The sequence below is a fragment of the Acomys minous genome, assembly GCF_964271855.1.
Source record: "Acomys minous genome assembly, chromosome: 13".
NCBI classification, from domain to species: Eukaryota; Metazoa; Chordata; class Mammalia; order Rodentia; family Muridae; genus Acomys; species Acomys minous.
Window position 1 is genome coordinate 53,903,929 of NC_140495.1, and position 6,421 is coordinate 53,910,349.

Consider the following 6,421-nt stretch of genomic DNA (forward strand, 5'->3'; position numbering starts at 1 on the left):
GTCACAACTCGAGAAGCCTGGATCAACTTGCCACCTCCTCTGGATGGAAGATATCTATGCCAGGCAGTTGCAAAGAGAATGATGAATGTGCAGAGACTTGCTGAGGAGGTTAGGGGGCAGGAGCCTGGCCTTGGGCAGCAAAAGGAATGAGCACTGGAGATCGTGCTTTCTGTTCTAGGAGATGACCTCATCACCTCAAAGAAACTATATAGGTCAAAAGATGGAAAGATCTCCCATGTCCATGGATCAGGAGAATCAACATAGTAAAAATGACCGTCTTACCAAAAGCAATCTACAAATTCAACACAATCTCTATCAAAATACCTACACAATTCTTTACAGACCTTGAAAGATCAATTCTCAACTTCATATAGAAAAGCAAAACAAACAAACAAAACCGAATAGTAAAAATAATCCTGTACAGTAAAAGATCTTCCAGAGGAATCTCCATCCCAGGTATAAAGCTGTACTATAGAGCAACAGTAATTTAAAAAAAACAATGTACAAGATTATTTTAGCTATTCTAGGTTTTTTGTTTTTCCGTATGAAGTTCGGAATTGAACTTTCAATGTCTTTAAAAGGAGTCTCCATACCTGATCTCAAACTGTCCTATAAAGCAATAGTAATTAAAACAGCATGGTACTGGCACAGTAACAGGCTGGTTGATCAGTGGAATCGAATCGAAGACCCAGATATGAATCCACACACATATGGTCACTTGATTTTCGACAAAGAAGCCAAATCCATTTGATGGAAAAAAGATAGCATCTTCAACAAATGGTGCTGGTCTAACTGGGTGTCTATGTGTAAAAAAATGCAACTGGACCCATATTTGTCACCTTGTACAAAACTCAAATCCAAGTGGATTAAAGACCTCAACATAAAACCAGAGACACTAAGTCACTTAGAAGAAAAAGTGGGGAAGAGCCTGGAACATATTGGCACAGGAGACAACTTCCTGAACAGAACACCAACAGCCCAGGCATTAATGTCAACAATATGGGACCTCATGAGGCTGAGAAGCTTCTGTAAGGCACTGTCAAGAGAAGAAAGCAACAGCCTACAGACTGGGAAAAGATCTTCACCAACCCTACATCTGACAAAAGTCTAATATCCAAAATATATAAAGAACTCAAGAAATTAAACACCACCAAACCAAATAACCCAATTGAGAAATGGGGCTTGGAACTAAACAGAATTCTCAACAGAGGAATATCAAAAGGCTGAGAAACACTTAAAGAAATGCTCAACCTCCTTAATCATCAGGGAAACACAAATCAAAACAACTCTGAGATTCCATCTTACACCCATCACAATGGCTAAGATCAAAAATTCAAGCAACACCACATGCTGGCGAGGATGTGGGGAGAGAGGAACACTCCTTCATTGCTGGTGGGAATGCAAACTAGTACAACCACTTTGGAAATCTATCTGGTGCTATCTCAGAAAAATGGGAATAGGGCTTCCTCAAGACCCAGCTATTCCACTCCTTGGAATATACCCAGAAGATGCTCCAGCACACAACAAGAAAATTTGCTCAACCATGTTCATAGCAGCCTTATTCATAATAGCCAGAACATGGAAACAGCCTAAGTGTCCATCAATAGAAGAATGGATAAAGAAACTGTGGTACATATACACTATGGAATACTACTCAGCTATTAAAAACAAGGAATTCCCGAAATTTGTGGATAAATGGATTGAGCTAGAAATGATCATTATGAGTGAGTTAACCCAGAAGCAGAAAGACTCAAAGGGTATATACTCACTTATATCTGCAAATTAACCCAAGGGGCATGTCCCACGAAAGCCTTCACTTACCGGGAAACTGAGACAGAGGGGAGGACATTCTATTGGGACTCTAGATGAGAGAAGCATGGGAGAATGACAAAGTAGAAGGATCCAGAGGGTCCTAGAAACCTACAAGTAGAACATTATGATAGGCAGATTTGGGCCCAGGGGTCCCGCTCAAACTAAGGCACCAGCCAAGGACAATACAGGTTGTAAACCTTAAACCCCTACTCAGATCTAGCCAATGGACAGAACATTCTCCACAGTAGAGTGGAGAGTGGGATATTACTTTCTCACATACTCTGGTGCCTCACGTTTGACCATGTCCCCTGGAGGAGGAGACCTGGTGGCACTCAGAGGAAGGACAGCAGGTTACCAAGAAGAGACTTGATACCCTATGAGCATATACAGGGGGAGGTAATCCCCTTCAGGAACAGTCATAGGGGAGGGGAATAAGGGGAAAATGGGAGGGAGGGAAGAATGGGAAGATACAAGGGATGGGATAACCATTGAGATGTAACAAGAATAAATTAATAAAGGAAAAAAATGAAAAAAAAAAACACTGCATGGTATGGGCATAGAAATAGGCTGGTTGATCAATGGAATCTAATTGAAGACCAAGAAGTAAACCCACACACCTAAGAATACTTGATTTGCAAATAAAAAGCCAAAATTATACAATGAAAAAAAAGAGCATCTTCAAAGAACGGTGCTAGTCTAAATGGATGCCTGCATGTAGAAAAATGCAAGGAGACTCTTAATTATCACCCTGCACAAAACTCAAGCCCAAGTGGATTAAAGACCTCAACATAAAACCAGACACATTGAATCTGTTAGAAGAAAATGTGTGAAAGAGCCTTGACCTCATTGGCACTGAAGACAACTTCCTGAATAGAAACACCAACAGCTCAGATCAACTATTAATAAATTGGACCTCGTGAAATTGAAAAGCTTCTTAAGACAAATGAAACAGTCAACAGAACAAAACAAGAGCTTACAGACTGGAAAAAGATCCTGAAATTTGTGGGCAAATGGATGGAACTATAAATGATCATAATGAATGAGTTAACCCAGACTCAGAAAGACTCACATGGTATATACTCACTTATAATTGAACACTAGCCCAACAGGGATAGATGCAAGGACCTCCTATTGGGACTCTAGGAGACAGAAGTATGGGAGAATGGGGAAATAAAAGGACCCAGAGGGTCCTAGAAACCTACAAGAAGAACATCATGATGGGCAGATCTGGACCCAGGGGGGTCTGCTCAAACTACTGCACCAAACAAGAACAATATATGCAGTAAATATTTAACCCCTACTCAGATCTAGCCAATGGATAGCACATTCTCCACAGTTATGTGGAGAGCGGGGACTGACTCTGACATGAACTCTGATGTCCCATATTTGACCATTTCCCCTTTGTGGGGAGGCCCAGTAGCACTCAGAGAAAGAATAGAAAGGTTACAAAGATGAGACTTGATAGGCCGTGACCATATGGTGGGGGAGGAGATCCCTTTCCGTCACAGACCTAGGGAATGGGAATAGGGAGGAATGGGAGGAGACAAGCAAGGAGATAAAAATGAGATATAATCTGAATAAATTAATAAAAACATATTAAAGAGATTGAAAGTTCAGAGAGAGAGAGAGAGAGAGAGAGAGACAGAGAGAGAGAGAGAGAATGAGAGAGAGAGAGAGAGAGAGAGAGAGAGAGAGAGAGAGAGAGAGAGAGAGAGAGAGAGAGAGAGACCTTTCACATTTGCCTTTCTGGATCTGGGTTTCCTTGCTCAAAATGATAGTTTCCAGCTCTGTCCATTTACCTTAGATGTTTTTCCTTCACAATTAGGTACTCTCTTTTTGTGTATATGTGCCATATTTTTATTATGCGTTTGTCAGCTGGTAGACACGTGGGATGTTTCCATTACCTGGGTACTATGGACAGAGCATCAGTGAACATGGATAAGCAAGCGTCTCTGTAGCAGGACAGAATCCTTCGAGTGGTGTAGCTAGATAATGTTAGATCTGTTTGTAGGCGTTTAAGTTACTGCCACTCTGATTTCTATAGTGGTTGCGCCAATTTGTACTCTCAAACAACAGTGAACAAATATTTCCTTTTCCCCACAAAAAAAGAGATCATAATTACTGATCATATGAATTTGAAGTAACTCAGTAAATTCCTACTCAGTAAACCAACTAACCTCTAACATAAATGGAGAAGAAAACAAATCAACATGAAAACAATCAACAAAGGCATAGGAGTCAACAAACTCTTTTCAACAATAACCCTCGATGCAAGTGGTTTTAATTTGCTGGTTAAATCACTCAAACTGGCTGAGTAAAGAGTAAGAGCCATTGCTTGTTGTTCATAAGAAACACTCCTGTATTAGCTACTTAAAAATTGTTATGATAAAACACTATGACCAACGTCACATATAGAAGTCTATTTGAGCTTACGGTCACAGAAGGTTAGAGTCCATAACAGCAGAGTGAGTCATGGTGACAGGAGCAGGAAGCTGGGGGCTCACACCTTGAACTATAAGCGCAAAGCACAGAGTGTGAACTGGGAGTGGCAGAAATCTTTAAACTTTTCAATGGCATTCTTTCTCCAATAGAGCCATATCTTCTAAACTCATCCAAGCAGTGCTACCAACTACGGAACAACTATTCAAGTGTCAGAGTCTATAAGGACATCTGTCAAGCCACTTTGCTGGCAAAGATATACACAGACTGAAGGTGAAACAATAAAAGTCAACATACCAGGCAAATTATAGCGAAAAATAAACGAGAGTAATTATATGTGTATCAAAGTAGACTCTATGCCAAAATGAGGCAATACAAATAAAGTTAATACATATTAATAAAGAAAGTGATTCATCAAGAAAATAGAATTACTGTAAAGGTGCTGAACATTGGGGTACAAATTTCATTAAAAAAAACACCACTGGAAACAAGAAGATTCACTAGGCTACAAGAATAGAGAATTATTTGAACATCCCATTCTTATCAGGACCAGATAGTTCAGACAAAACACCAACAAACAAACTTGGACATTAACGTGCACCACAGATCAAATGGGCTTAATGGACATCTATACAATATTCCATATAAAAGCTTCAGAATATACAATATTCTCAGCAGTCCTAGCAGCTACTGTCATTGTTATTGTCCTCCAACAACCAAGAAGAACCAAGAGCAAACTCATTCTGAAGAGGCCATTTACGTTAAACAACACACTTCAAGCCCTTGTCCCCCAATTTCATTCTACCACCACCCAAACACTTCAGGGATTCTGAAGAGATCATTCAGATGTAGACTGTCTTATTTCTTGAGTATTGTCCAACTTAAACCAAACGTGGCTGTAGATTCTGTTTGTGGGAGTAAAATGACTGGCAGGTAGCACTAAATGTATCACTCACTTACATTTGTCATCCTGGAAAACACGTGTGCTAGCTTTCTCTTTCTCCCAATGGATCATGAAAATTTGCATCACATACCTGTTCAGCAGCAGGTGGGAGAATCATATCTAGATGCAGAGGGTCCCAAAGCTTCTCACTTTGTCATCATCCTCCACTGAAGGAAGCAAAAAGCTGTTGGGATGATCTGAAAATCCACAAGGTCTCTTTCATAAAATTTTCCAGAGCTTTGTACAAAAAAATTCTGTGGCTTTTTCTCAAAAGTGGAAAATCCACCCTGCAGTCATGCAAAGATACATGCCATAGTTAAAATAATAATGAACTAAGTCTTTCAAAGAACAAAGCTATTGTTGTGAGGGGACAGATGAAAATGCTGAGTAAATCCTCAGGAAGCCCCTTCACTCCTGTTCCTGTCCTTAAAACACAAATAAAAAGCAAAAGGGATGAGTCTAACAGTTACAGCATTTAAAGAATATCATGGCAATGCTCACATGTCCGATGGTAGCTCGCTCAGTGCTTATCTGCAAAGATAAACAAGTGATATGGCCATTCAAACTTGACAAGCACTTGAATCCCTCTCCCTAAACTCTTCCAGCAAAATGCAAGAAGCACCGTAAATATGGTTTACTTTGTAAGTCAAGTGAAGATTAAAAACTACACTGAAATACAAATGTTACTGCCTAGTAGCATATCTGTTATTAAAAATATTCCATGAGAAATAAACCTTAGCCTTTTACTTTTAAAGTCATTTAAACATTATTTAGGATTAGGAAATCTAGAGAAAGAATATTCTGTTCTCTTACCTTTGTTTCCTGTTCTTAAACACACACACACACACACACACACACACACACACACACACACACACACAAATAAGGAACTTCAAGTCTTTATGTCAGTGACTGCTGGCTTGTGCATCTGAAGAAAACGTGTGAAAACCATTCATTTTCATAGGGTTCTACTACATTTTTTTCTTAGCAAGAGAGTTGCTCGGAGAAGATGTAAGAATTATCCAGCTCATACGCTTTGGAAATAATGAGTTGTGCCTGGACAGAGAAGGACAGCCTTGGTATTTTATAAAGGACCACTGGGGCTGGGGAAAAAATGTGTGGTCATAATAAAGGCTAATCAAGTAAACGATCTCTATCCATGGGAGAAAACCCGGAAGTGAAGCACTTGAAGCTGTCTCTGGCCAACCTCCTTGACAAGAAAGGGTT

At 39.8% G+C, this 6,421-nt stretch overlaps 1 protein-coding gene across 1 annotated transcript in view; it reads right to left on the reverse strand.

Moving 5' to 3' along the window:
- IL18RAP (interleukin 18 receptor accessory protein) overlaps positions 1-6,045 on the reverse strand; it is a 30,674-nt gene extending 24,629 nt beyond the window's left edge. Inside the window, exons 1-3 of the mRNA XM_084753626.1 lie at positions 6,008-6,045; positions 5,286-5,391; positions 4,246-4,324 (exon numbers count right to left, since the gene is read on the reverse strand). The gene's annotated coding sequence lies outside the window, so the exon portion shown is untranslated. The remainder of the gene's footprint in view (positions 1-4,245; positions 4,325-5,285; positions 5,392-6,007) is intronic.
- Positions 6,046-6,421: the final 376 nt, after the last annotated feature.